Here is a 14,613-nt window from a genome sequence, read left to right as displayed (position 1 = left end):
CCGATCGTCCACGTACAGTATGTGCTTTTATCAGATAAATGTATTATTCTGTGACAGATTTATCGCAACAGACGTTTCCTTCCACCTCCTAGATCCTTCCTTTCCGTCGTGGAACAAAAACTCGATAAGAGTGAGGATCAAGCTGTCACTCATTGGGCGAAGGTCGGAGTACAAAATGTATCATAAGCGCAGTTTTTGTTCCAGCATGGCCAAGTGGACGGCACTGTTCTTCTATCTTCTCCTGGATGTTTCGTCTCACCGTGCGTTGCCTCGAAAGCAGGACTCCGTAGAAGGCATCATTCGCCTCCTTCAGTTGGGCATTCGTAGCAACGCTGACTTTGGAACAACGATCCAGCTTTCCACAAGTAAGTTTAGAGACAGGGAGTTTTAGTACAACGGAAGGTATTCACGATAACAGTTACTAAAATATGACCCTCTTTCCTTTGAGTGAGTGACAACACATTGGTAAGCTTGAATTTGATAAGTTCCTTTATCGTATCGTTTTCACAGAATTCCTCCGATGCACTAAAACTCGCTAATTATCGATGTTCGATCGCATGGCACACATTACATCGACAGACACACCGATGGCACCGAAAACCGAAATGGTCATCCGACAAACCGAAGTGGCACATATTACATCGACACACAAACCGGCGAAATAACGGTATTTTCAAAATATCCATTCATCCTAGCTAGAGAGTTTTCGAGAAGTAGCGTGGCGCACACTGTCGATCGGTGCGTGGTCGAGCGACATGGAAACGATCGTGGCCTCAACAGAAAGGGTTATCGAGAACCGGCGCGGAGCATACGGTCGAACGGTGCGTGGTCCAGCGGCAATGAACCGATTGGGGCCTCTCCAGGAAGAGTTACCGAGAATTGCCGCGGTGCACACGGTTGATCGGTGCGTGGTCCAGCAGCAATGAACCGATTGGGGCCTTTCCAGAAAGAGTTGCCGAGAATCGCCGCGGTGTACACGGTTGATCGGTGCGTGGTCGAGCGACATGAAAACGATCGGGGCCTCCCCAGAAAGAGTTACCGAGAATCGCCGCGGTGCACACGGTTGATCGGTGCGTGGTCCAGCGGCAATGAACCGATTGGGGCCTTTCCAGGAAGAGTTACCGAGAATCGCCGCGCTGCACACTGTTGATCGGTGCGTGGTCGAGCGACACGGAATCGATCGGGGCCTCCCCAGAAAGAGTTACCGAGAATCGCCGCGGTGCACACGGTTGATCGGTGCGTGGTCCAGCGGCAATGAACCGATTGGGGCCTCTCCAGGAAGAGTTACCGAGAATCGCCGCGGTGCACATGGTTGATCGGTGCGCGGTCGAGCGACATGGAATCGATCGGGGCCTCCCCAGAAAGAGTTACCGAGAATCGCCGCGGTGCACACGGTTGATCGGTGCGTGGTCCAGCGGCAATGAACCGATTGGGGCCTCTCCAGGAAGAGTTACCGAGAATCGCCGCGGTGCACATGGTTGATCGGTGCGTGGTCCAGCAGCAATGAACCGATTGGGGCCTCTCCAGGAAGAGTTACCGAGAATCGCCGCGGTGCACATGGTTGATCGGTGCGTGGTCGAGCGACATGGAATCGATCGGGGCCTCCCCAGAAAGAGTTACCGAGAATCGCCGCGGTGCACACGGTTGATCGGTGCGTGGTCCAGCGGCAATGAACCGATTGGGGCCTCTCCAGGAAGAGTTACCGAGAATCGCCGCGGTGCACATGGTTGATCGGTGCGTGGTCGAGCGACATGGAATCGATCGGGGCCTCCCCAGAAAGAGTTACCGAGAATCGCCGCGGTGCACACGGTTGATCGGTGCGTGGTCCAGCGGCAATGAACCGATTGGGGCCTTTCCAGGAAGAGTTACCGAGAATCGCCGCGGTGCACACGGTTGATCGGTGCGTGGTCCAGCAGCAATGAACCGATTGGGGCCTTTCCAGGAAGAGTACACGAGAATCGCCAGGGTGCACACGGTTGATCGGTGCGTGGTCGAGCGACATGGAAACGATCGGGGCCTCCCCAGGAAGAGTTACTTAGAATCGCCGCGGTGCACACGGTTGATCGGTGCGTGGTCGAGCGACTTGGAAACGATCGGGGCCTCCCCAGAAAGAGTTGCCGAGAATCGCCGCGGTGTACATGGTTGATCGGTGCGTGGTCCAGCAGCAATGAACCGATTGGGGCCTTTCCAGGAAGAGTTACCGAGAATCGCCGCGGTGCACACGGTTGATCGGTGCGTTGTCGAGCGACATGGAATCGATCGGGGCCTCCCCAGAAAGAGTTACCGAGAATCTCCGCGGTGCACACGGTTGATCGGTGCGTGGTCCAGCGGCAATGAACCGATTGAGGCCTCTCCAGGAAGAGTTACCGAGAATCGCCGCGGTGCACACGGTTGATCGGTGCGTGGTCCAGCAGCAATGAACCGGTTGGGGCCTTTCCAGGAAGAGTTACCGAGAATCGCCAGGGTGCACACGGTTGATCGGTGCGTGGTCGAGCGACATGGAAACGATCAGGGCCTCCCCAGAAAGAGTTGCCGAGAATCGCCGCGGTGTACACGGTTGATCGGTGCGTGGTCGAGCGACATGAAAACGATCGGGGCCTCCCCAGAAAGAGTTACCGAGAATCGCCGCGGTGCACACGGTTGATCGGTGCGTGGTCCAGCGGCAATGAACCGATTGAGGCCTTTCCAGGAAGAGTTACCGAGAATCGCCGCGCTGCACACGGTTGATCGGTGCGTGGTCGAGCGACATGGAATCGATCGGGGCCTCCCCAGAAAGAGTTACCGAGAATCGCCGCGGTGCACACGGTTGATCGGTGCGTGGTCCAGCGGCAATGAACCGATTGCGGCCTGCCCAGAAAGAGTTACCGAGAATCGCCGCGGTGCACACGGTTGATCGGTGCGTGGTCCAGCGGCAATGAACCGATTGGGGCCTTTCCAGGAAGAGTTACCGAGAATCGCCGCGCTGCACACGGTTGATCGGTGCGTGGTCGAGCGACATGGAATCGATCGGGGCCTCTCCAGAAAGAGTTACCGAGAATCGCCGCGGTGCACACGGTTGATCGGTGCGTGGTCGAGCGACATGGAATCGATCGGGGCCTTCCCAGAAAGAGTTACCGAGAATCGCCGCGGTGCACACGGTTGATCGGTGCGTGGTCCAGCGGCAATGAACCGATTGGGGCCTTTCCAGGAAGAGTTACCGAGAATCGCCGCGCTGCACACGGTTGATCGGTGCGTGGTCCAGCAGCAATGAACCGATTGGGGCCTCTCCAGGAAGAGTTACCGAGAATCGCCGCGGTGCACATGGTTGATCGGTGCGTGGTCGAGCGACATGGAATCGATCGGGGCCTCCCCAGAAAGAGTTACCGAGAATCGCCGCGGTGCACACGGTTGATCGGTGCGTGGTCCAGCGGCAATGAACCGATTGGGGCCTCTCCAGGAAGAGTTACCGAGAATCGCCGCGGTGCACATGGTTGATCGGTGCGTGGTCGAGCGACATGGAATCGATCGGGGCCTCCCCAGAAAGAGTTACCGAGAATCGCCGCGGTGCACACGGTTGATCGGTGCGTGGTCCAGCGGCAATGAACCGATTGGGGCCTTTCCAGGAAGAGTTACCGAGAATCGCCGCGGTGCACACGGTTGATCGGTGCGTGGTCCAGCAGCAATGAACCGATTGGGGCCTTTCCAGGAAGAGTTACCGAGAATCGCCAGGGTGCACACGGTTGATCGGTGCGTGGTCGAGCGACATGGAAACGATCGGGGCCTCCCCAGGAAGAGTTACTTAGAATCGCCGCGGTGCACACGGTTGATCGGTGCGTGGTCGAGCGACTTGGAAACGATCGGGGCCTCCCCAGAAAGAGTTGCCGAGAATCGCCGCGGTGTACATGGTTGATCGGTGCGTGGTCCAGCAGCAATGAACCGATTGGGGCCTTTCCAGGAAGAGTTACCGAGAATCGCCGCGGTGCACACGGTTGATCGGTGCGTTGTCGAGCGACATGGAATCGATCGGGGCCTCCCCAGAAAGAGTTACCGAGAATCTCCGCGGTGCACACGGTTGATCGGTGCGTGGTCCAGCGGCAATGAACCGATTGAGGCCTCTCCAGGAAGAGTTACCGAGAATCGCCGCGGTGCACACGGTTGATCGGTGCGTGGTCCAGCAGCAATGAACCGATTGGGGCCTTTCCAGGAAGAGTTACCGAGAATCGCCAGGGTGCACACGGTTGATCGGTGCGTGGTCGAGCGACATGGAAACGATCAGGGCCTCCCCAGAAAGAGTTGCCGAGAATCGCCGCGGTGTACACGGTTGATCGGTGCGTGGTCGAGCGACATGAAAACGATCGGGGCCTCCCCAGAAAGAGTTACCGAGAATCGCCGCGGTGCACACGGTTGATCGGTGCGTGGTCCAGCGGCAATGAACCGATTGAGGCCTTTCCAGGAAGAGTTACCGAGAATCGCCGCGCTGCACACGGTTGATCGGTGCGTGGTCGAGCGACATGGAATCGATCGGGGCCTCCCCAGAAAGAGTTACCGAGAATCGCCGCGGTGCACACGGTTGATCGGTGCGTGGTCGAGCGACATGGAATCGATCGGGGCCTGCCCAGAAAGAGTTACCGAGAATCGCCGCGGTGCACACGGTTGATCGGTGCGTGGTCCAGCGGCAATGAACCGATTGGGGCCTCTCCAGAAAGAGTTACCGAGAATCGCCGCGGTGCACACGGTTGATCGGTGCGTGGTCGAGCGACATGGAATCGATCGGGGCCTTCCCAGAAAGAGTTACCGAGAATCGCCGCGGTGCACACGGTTGATCGGTGCGTGGTCCAGCGGCAATGAACCGATTGGGGCCTTTCCAGGAAGAGTTACCGAGAATCGCCGCGCTGCACACGGTTGATCGGTGCGTGGTCGAGCGACATGGAATCGATCGGGGCCTCCCCAGAAAGAGTTACCGAGAATCGCCGCGGTGCACACGGTTGATCGGTGCGTGGTCGAGCGACATGGAAACGATCGGGGTCTCCCCAGAAAGAGTTACCGAGAATAGCCGCGGTGCACACGGTTGATCGGTGCGTGGTCGAGCGACATGGAAACGATCGGGGCCTCCCCAGGAAGAGTTACTTAGAATCGCCGCGGTACACACGGTTGATCGGTGCGTGGTCGAGCGACATGGAAACGATCGGGGCCTCCCCAGGAAGAGTTACTTAGAATCGCCGCGGTGCACACGGTTGATCGGTGCGTGGTCGAGCGACATGGAAACGATCGGGGCCTCCCCAGGAAGAGTTACTTAGAATCGCCGCGGTGCACACGGTTGATCGGTGCGTGGTCGAGCGACATGGAAACGATCGGGGCCTCCCCAGGAAGAGTTACTTAGAATCGCCGCGGTGCACACGGTTGATCGGTGCGTGGTCGAGCGACATGGAAACGATCGGGGCCTCCCCAGGAAGAGTTACTTAGAATCGCCGCGGTACACACGGTTGATCGGTGCGTGGTCGAGCGACATGGAAACGATCGGGGCCTCCCCAGGAAGAGTTACTTAGAATCGCCGCGGTACACACGGTTGATCGGTGCGTGGTCGAGCGACATGGAAACGATCGGGGCCTCCCCAGGAAGAGTTACTTAGAATCGCCGCGGTACACACGGTTGATCGGTGCGTGGTCGAGCGACATGGAAACGATCGGGGCCTCCCCAGGAAGAGTTACTTAGAATCGCCGCGGTACACACGGTTGATCGGTGCGTGGTCGAGCGACATGGAAACGATCGGGGCCTCCCCAGGAAGAGTTACTTAGAATCGCCGCGGTACACACGGTTGATCGGTGCGTGGTCGAGCGACATGGAAACGATCGGGGCCTCCCCAGGAAGAGTTACTTAGAATCGCCGCGGTACACACGGTTGATCGGTGCGTGGTCGAGCGACATGGAATCGATCGGGGCCTCTCCAGAAAGAGTTACCGAGAATCGCCGCGGTGCACACGGTTGATCGGTGCGTGGTCGAGCGACATGGAATCGATCGGGGCCTTCCCAGAAAGAGTTACCGAGAATCGCCGCGGTGCACACGGTTGATCGGTGCGTGGTCCAGCGGCAATGAACCGATTGGGGCCTTTCCAGGAAGAGTTACCGAGAATCGCCGCGCTGCACACGGTTGATCGGTGCGTGGTCGAGCGACATGGAATCGATCGGGGCCTCCCCAGAAAGAGTTACCGAGAATCGCCGCGGTGCACACGGTTGATCGGTGCGTGGTCCAGCGGCAATGAACCGATTGGGGCCTTTCCAGGAAGAGTTACCGAGAATCGCCGCGGTGCACACGGTTGATCGGTGCGTGGTCGAGCGACATGGAATCGATCGGGGCCTGCCCAGAAAGAGTTACCGAGAATCGCCGCGGTGCACACGGTTGATCGGTGCGTGGTCCAGCGGCAATGAACCGATTGGGGCCTTTCCAGGAAGAGTTACCGAGAATCGCCGCGCTGCACACGGTTGATCGGTGCGTGGTCGAGCGACATGGAATCGATCGGGGCCTCTCCAGAAAGAGTTACCGAGTATCGCCGCGGTGCACACGGTTGATCGGTGCGTGGTCGAGCGACATGGAATCGATCGGGGCCTTCCCAGAAAGGGTTACCGAGAATCGCCGCGGTGCACACAGTTGATCGGTGCGTGGTCCAGCGGCAATGAACCGATCGGGGCCTTTCCAGGAAGAGTTACCGAGAATCGCCGCGCTGCACACGGTTGATCGGTGCGTGGTCGAGCGACATGGAATCGATCGGGGCCTCCCCAGAAAGAGTTACCGAGAATCGCCGCGGTGCACACGGTTGATCGGTGCGTGGTCGAGCGACATGGAAACGATCGGGGTCTCCCCAGAAAGAGTTACCGAGAATAGCCGCGGTGCACACGGTTGATCGGTGCGTGGTCGAGCGACATGGAAACGATCGGGGCCTCCCCAGGAAGAGTTACTTAGAATCGCCGCGGTACACACGGTTGATCGGTGCGTGGTCGAGCGACATGGAAACGATCGGGGCCTCCCCAGGAAGAGTTACTTAGAATCGCCGCGGTGCACACGGTTGATCGGTGCGTGGTCGAGCGACATGGAAACGATCGGGGCCTCCCCAGGAAGAGTTACTTAGAATCGCCGCGGTGCACACGGTTGATCGGTGCGTGGTCGAGCGACATGGAAACGATCGGGGCCTCCCCAGGAAGAGTTACTTAGAATCGCCGCGGTGCACACGGTTGATCGGTGCGTGGTCGAGCGACATGGAAACGATCGGGGCCTCCCCAGGAAGAGTTACTTAGAATCGCCGCGGTACACACGGTTGATCGGTGCGTGGTCGAGCGACATGGAAACGATCGGGGCCTCCCCAGGAAGAGTTACTTAGAATCGCCGCGGTACACACGGTTGATCGGTGCGTGGTCGAGCGACATGGAAACGATCGGGGCCTCCCCAGGAAGAGTTACTTAGAATCGCCGCGGTGCACACGGTTGATCGGTGCGTGGTCGAGCGACATGGAAACGATCGGGGCCTCCCCAGGAAGAGTTACTTAGAATCGCCGCGGTACACACGGTTGATCGGTGCGTGGTCGAGCGACATGGAAACGATCGGGGCCTCCCCAGGAAGAGTTACTTAGAATCGCCGCGGTTCCCACGGTTGATCGGTGCGTGGTCGAGCGACATGGAAACGATCGGGGCCTCCCCAGGAAGAATTGCTTAGAATCGCCGCGGTGCACACGGTTGATCGGTGCGTGGTCGAGCGACATGGAAACGATCGGGGCCTCCCCAGGAAGAGTTACTTAGAATCGCCGCGGTGCACACGGTTGATCGGTGCGTGGTCGAGCGACATGGAAACGATCGGGGCCTCCCCAGGAAGAGTTACTTAGAATCGCCGCGGTACACACGGTTGATCGGTGCGTGGTCGAGCGACATGGAAACGATCGGGGCCTCCCCAGGAAGAGTTACTTAGAATCGCCGCGGTACACACGGTTGATCGGTGCGTGGTCGAGCGACATGGAAACGATCGGGGCCTCCCCAGGAAGAGTTACTTAGAATCGCCGCGGTGCACACGGTTGATCGGTGCGTGGTCGAGCGACATGGAAACGATCGGGGCCTCCCCAGGAAGAGTTACTTAGAATCGCCGCGGTGCACACGGTTGATCGGTGCGTGGTCGAGCGACATGGAAACGATCGGGGCCTCCCCAGGAAGAGTTACTTAGAATCGCCGCGGTGCACACGGTTGATCGGTGCGTGGTCGAGCGACATGGAAACGATCGGGGCCTCCCCAGGAAGAGTTACTTAGAATCGCCGCGGTACACACGGTTGATCGGTGCGTGGTCGAGCGACATGGAAACGATCGGGGCCTCCCCAGGAAGAGTTACTTAGAATCGCCGCGGTGCACACGGTTGATCGGTGCGTGGTCGAGCGACATGGAAACGATCGGGGCCTCCCCAGGAAGAGTTACTTAGAATCGCCGCGGTACACACGGTTGATCGGTGCGTGGTCGAGCGACATGGAAACGATCGGGGCCTCCCCAGGAAGAGTTACTTAGAATCGCCGCGGTGCACACGGTTGATCGGTGCGTGGTCGAGCGACATGAAAACGATCGGGGCCTCCCCAGGAAGAGTTACTTAGAATCGCCGCGGTACACACGGTTGATCGGTGCGTGGTCGAGCGACATGGAAACGATCGGGGCCTCCCCAGGAAGAGTTACTTAGAATCGCCGCGGTACACACGGTTGATCGGTGCGTGGTCGAGCGACATGAAAACGATCGGGGCCACCCCAGGAAGAGTTACTTAGAATCGCCGCGGTACACACGGTTGATCGGTGCGTGGTCGAGCGACATGGAAACGATCGGGGCCTCCCCAGGAAGAGTTACTTAGAATCGCCGCGGTACACACGGTTGATCGGTGCGTGGTCGAGCGACATGGAAACGATCGGGGCCTCTCCAGGAAGAGTTACTTAGAATCGCCGCGGTGCACACGGTTGATCGGTGCGTGGTCGAGCGACATGGAAACGATCGGGGCCTCCCCAGGAAGAGCTACTTAGAATTGCCGCGGTACACACGGTTGATCGGTGCGTGGTCGAGCGACATGGAAACGATCGGGGCCTCCCCAGGAAGAGTTACTTAGAATCGCCGCGGTGCACACGGTTGATCGGTGCGTGGTCGAGCGACATAGAAACGATCGGGGCCTCCCCAGGAAGAGTTACTTAGAATCGCCGCGGTACACACGGTTGATCGGTGCGTGGTCGAGCGACATGGAAACGATCGGGGCCTCCCCAGGAAGAGTTACTTAGAATCGCCGCGGTACACACGGTTGATCGGTGCGTGGTCGAGCGACATGGAAACGATCGGGGCCTCCCCAGGAAGAGTTACTTAGAATCGCCGCGGTACACACGGTTGATCGGTGCGTGGTCGAGCGACATGGAAACGATCGGGGCCTCCCCAGGAAGAGTTACTTAGAATCGCCGCGGTACACACGGTTGATCGGTGCGTGGTCGAGCGACATGGAAACGATCGGGACCTCCCCAGGAAGAGTTACTTAGAATCGCCGCGGTACACACGGTTGATCGGTGCGTGGTCGAGCGACATGGAAACGATCGGGGCCTCCCCAGGAAGAGTTACTTAGAATCGCCGCGGTACACACGGTTGATCGGTGCGTGGTCGAGCGACATGGAAACGATCGGGGCCTCCCCAGGAAGAGTTACTTAGAATCGCCGCGGTGCACACGGTTGATCGGTGCGTGGTCGAGCGACATGGAAACGATCGGGGGCTCCCCAGGAAGAGTTACTTAGAATCGCCGCGGTACACACGGTTGATCGGTGCGTGGTCGAGCGACATGGAAACGATCGGGGCCTCCCCAGGAAGAGTTACTTAGAATCGCCGCGGTGCACACGGTTGATCGGTGCGTGGTCGAGCGACATGGAAACGATCGGGGCCTCCCCAGGAAGAGTTACTTAGAATCGCCGCGGTACACACGGTTGATCGGTGCGTGGTCGAGCGACATGGAAACGATCGGGGCCTCCCCAGGAAGAGTTACTTAGAATCGCCGCGGTGCACACGGTTGATCGGTCCAGCGGCACTGAAACGATCGCCTCAGGCACCCCCGAGTCGCCGTCTGTGGTTTAACCAGTGCACAGGCATCTCCACATGGAATGGCATTCAAGATGGTAGTGTTTCGAATATTTTCTGCGGCGAGTTTCTGACTGAGGTCTGAATGACGATAAACAAGGCGAGAGGAGTAGCAGTTAACATTCCGTTCTTGAGTTTAATAAATTTTCCTTTAACAAGGAATGTTAATACGGAATACTTGACTGCTGCAGAGTAGATGGAATTCATCGCGACGGCGTCGGCCATGTTTCAGCTTCGTTCGGGAGACCCCGCAAGAGAACGGTTGGAAGCGGTTGGGTCGTCACCTCGAAGCAGGTTTGCTTTGACGGTATCCAGCCGTTCGAAGTCTGCTGTTGGAGATTCTGCTTTTTATCTTGGGAGCCAGCGGTCAGGAGAATCCACCGCGTGCGGTCATCCAAGAAACGTTTTTGTCCGTAGGTTGGTTGTGTCATGGCCAAGCGATCTGCCTCTCATGGTGCTGTGTCGACCTTACAGGGACCGAGATTTGCCTGAAAGCGTATGAGAAAAATCCAGATAGCACAGCCGGTTTACTTCCCGGCGTGGAAATGATCATCTTATCCACTAAGCCACCGGTCCTTATTCGGACCACTTGACCGCATTTTATTTCTTTTTTTTCCCTCGTGAGATAAACAGAAGGCCCACGAAATGTTTTTTCTCATTGCTTAGCGCGGCCTCTCACACGTAATTTTCTGCAACTTCAGGTACTCCGTCAGTCAAGACTTACCTATGGGTCCCACTTCCTTCTCTAAGGACACCTCTGTGGGCCATTCCCAGGAAGCCAAGCACAATGAATGAGATCGTCTCCAAGAGCAACCCTGTCCTACGATCATACCTGGAGAAAGGTCTTAAAGGGAAAGCTCCGGTCCGAATGAACATCTGCTGTCATCATTGGTAGCGTCTTTGTTTACGGCACATTTTTCTAATAAAGGAGCATATGTACTTTGGCAGGCCTTGCTCAACGATCCATCTAACTCTCTCAGACGAACTCGTGAACCCAACGGCGAGCCGATACTGCCATTAACCCCCCCCCCCCCCCCCCCACACACACTTCTAGTAAAGGAGTCAATGCTCTGCTGGTGGTTACCGCACATCTTCTCTGACTGACGTATATATACACGTGTTCTCTTGCGTTACTTCCTCGTTTGAATATAACCGCACTACATGTGCTCTTTCTGTTAGCCATCATCATCAACCGTGCAGGCATACGAGAAGGAATATTTCATTGACTAGGTAAAAAAAAATTAAATGGAAAAAGGGGGAAATTATGCGATCAACGACACTTATCTGTAGGAGGGAAACTTTTGCCACGTGCTACAAGTTTAGCAAAATTTAATTGAAATAATTTAGTTTCTTGAACTGAGCTATGAAATTTGCAGAGTCACGAGTCAACGTCACGATCTTTTTCTCCAGACAGAAAAAGCGCATGCCATATTTACCCCCTTCGCCATGCAAAATACATGGTAGTGGCTCATATCCTCCAACTACCTGTTCCTCCTCTATATAGTCTCAGTATAGAGGAGGCACTGCAACTACCCATAACCTCTGAATGCTCATATGCAGCGAAAAAACTCTGGTATATTGCTTTTGTGAATTTTACAATGCAACATAGTTATGAAGAAATGTCAATAATGTGGCGAGTTTGAGTTTGATTATAGAAGAAAAAAACAACAACAAAAAACGTAAGATATTGAATTCGTCACCTGACGAATTCTTTATATTAATAAAGAATTCGTCAGGTGACGAATTCAATATCAATATATCATCAATATAATATTACATATATATATATATATATGCAAAATATGGGCACTCTTCGTTATACGGTGTTGAACAGAAAAACTAATTCATCCTTCGATATGTACGGGACAGACGAGACAATTTAATGTAATTTAGACGCGGATAAGTCAACTATTAGGAGGCTTTACGCTCCTCAGCAGGTCATTTGGTGCAGTAATTAATCAGTTTCGGTTTACATATTTTTGTCGCGGCTGGTCGCGGTGAAGCGCAAAAGGACGCTCTTCCACTCCCTTATCCACCAATGAATTCCGTGTTCTTGAGCAAACTTCGCAACAGGGAGTGAGTGCTGAAGAAAAAGTAACAGCGTCAGACACCCCGCTATTCTGACTGATATGCGCACTTTCTCTGCTATGACCGCACGAATGAAACACAGTTCATCACATAGTACCATGATATCACATGCTTTCCACTAGCACAGCACTGGCCCAAACTTTTTCTTCAGCACTCCCTGTTGCGAAGTAAGATCAAGAACACGTTATTCATTGGTGGATAAGGGAGTGAAGAGGTGTTCGGCGACCAGCCGCGACAAAAATATGTAAACCGAAACCGATTAATTACTGTACGAAATGACCCGCTTCGGTGGCAGATTTTTATTAGAAAGGTGTCCAGCACTGAAGGTTCCGAAAAGGGTAGCACCCATTTTAATGCCGACGGCGCCCTGCTTTACAAGTTACGTTATTTTACGTAACTCGTTGGAATTTTTATTTAAATAATGGACGCCTCCCACTCATTCACACGGTGCGCAGCTAGTAGGTGGTACTTGTAAAAAAGAAAATTGTTCGATTGGTGAGCGAAATATTTAGCTGAGACACCCTGTAGAGCGCGTCACAAGAAACACTCTTGTTTTTGGTTTTTGTGTGTAAACATAAATTACAAGTGCGAATAGAAGTACCTGACATGGTTAAGACTGGGAAATCTCGCGTTTGGGAGTCATTTATAGGCCGGGCCCTATAGCCATTAGGAAGAGAGAAGTGGAAAATAGTCTTATGTGAATAATACGCTCTTTTTGTGAAGCCTTGGTTTTGTTCATGGTGTACTCATTGAGCCAGGAATATATTCATCCGAAATTTCCTAGAAGGGACAATTACAATCAGACAATCTGGTGTAAGCATTTTGTCAATCACCGATTACATTCCGAACACAGGAGGCTCTTGCACTTGATATTGTGTGAACGCCAGGCGGCTGTACTTGGCTTTCAATGCCATGATCGGAAGGAAATGTGAGTGATCTAGGGATTTCATACCAACATAGGCGTCTACACCTCAGTGGAGATGAGACAACCACCATCGACAAATTCGCGCATATCATAAATATGTGGTTGTATCCATCTTTTGGGCTTTAGTAAACTGGTCCAGTTATCATCTGTAATTGACAAAAAACGACCTGCCAATCCTTTCGTGATCTATTAGGATACTGCAGAGAACGATTATCCCGAGGCGGGACATTACTGTACAATGCCCCAGCAGGTGGCCGTAACCTATTTCATAGGAATTCATAGCATTCGACACTAAGTAGAAAAAATGTTGCCCACCCACCCCTAGCCCAGCATGATAAGAGTAAAGGAACGGCGATCGTTCAAACACTCGTTGGCTCATGATAACGAAACTGCTACGAAAATTCCATTCTTTACCCTCAGGCCAAATTCCAAATGCGGGAGAGGAAAGCCCGGCCTTTGTAGTTGACCGCCTTTCGGGCCATTATTTCAGCATTCGGTGTTTATGAGCAGCTTTCCCCTTCCTGCTCATTTGCGCCAAACGCTCAAAACCACCTTTTTCTTTTTTTTTTTCGGTGCATATGAGGCTTTGGTGCTTATAGTGGGATATGAAGATTTATTAAAGAAAAAAAATGAAAGTTTAGCCAGACAGGGCACGCTACCCCCAGAGGGACGTGGACGTCCCGAATATCTCAGTCAGCACAAAGCGCATTGCCGAGACAAAAGCTCCACCTTAGTGTCATCTTCAATGTAACTTGGAAAATGAGTAGACGTTACTGAAAAAAGTATTTAAGTTATATACTGACCTTTGAAAGTATTTGCAAAATTACTCGCAAAATTATTTCATATACGTAACTGTTACTGTACAAGCCTGGTTGGTTGTTATGAGCCCGTTCTCCACTCTTGCCCATTAGCACCAAATGCTCAAAACCACGATCTTTCTGTGCATGTGATCATTTGGTGGTTATGAGTAGTTGGAGGTTATGGGCATTTCGTGCTTATGAGCGGCTACTATAAGATTTCACCATGAAAGCTGAAAAGATGTGACTGTATAGTAACAGCCATGTTTTGATCAACTTTTTAATTCTTGACATTAAGGAGCACATTGCAACTGCGATATTAAAGCCTGATCTACACACGATCCGCTCGAACCACTGATGAAGTACAAAAGTAATCGCTGTACGGGCCACCGACCTGACTATTTTGGCCCTGCCATCTGCTGCAAACCGCAGGTGATCGGCAAAAGAGCGACAGCGAGGTCGACCATCTCCGTGTCCTCCAAATCTGCCGAATTCCAACTCGCAGAATGCCTTGAAGGCCTGGAGACAGCCGTTATCATTCGACCTCCAAAAGTACTGGCTCGAGTGGCCGAATGACTGACATGTCCGTTCCCAATTAATCGAATTTACCTTACCACCGTGACTTAGTGGCTAAGACCATCGCCTTCCTCGTCGATACTGCAGGGAAGTGACTTTTAGAATGGTTCTCTTTAGAATGTGGCGCACTGT

The 14,613-nt window shown here is 54.1% G+C and overlaps 1 long non-coding RNA gene across 1 annotated transcript; it reads left to right on the top strand.

Annotated features, from left to right (window-relative positions):
• The first annotated feature begins 214 nt into the window (after positions 1-214).
• Positions 215-11,042, top strand: LOC135368043 (uncharacterized). Its single transcript, XR_010414642.1, has 2 exons — positions 215-365; positions 10,797-11,042. It is a non-coding gene; the product is annotated as an uncharacterized LOC135368043 (long non-coding RNA).
• Positions 11,043-14,613: the final 3,571 nt, after the last annotated feature.

Source organism: Ornithodoros turicata, chromosome 9 (genome assembly GCF_037126465.1).
Source record: "Ornithodoros turicata isolate Travis chromosome 9, ASM3712646v1, whole genome shotgun sequence".
NCBI classification, from domain to species: domain Eukaryota; kingdom Metazoa; phylum Arthropoda; class Arachnida; order Ixodida; family Argasidae; genus Ornithodoros; species Ornithodoros turicata.
This window is presented reverse-complemented; position numbering and strand designations above follow the sequence as displayed.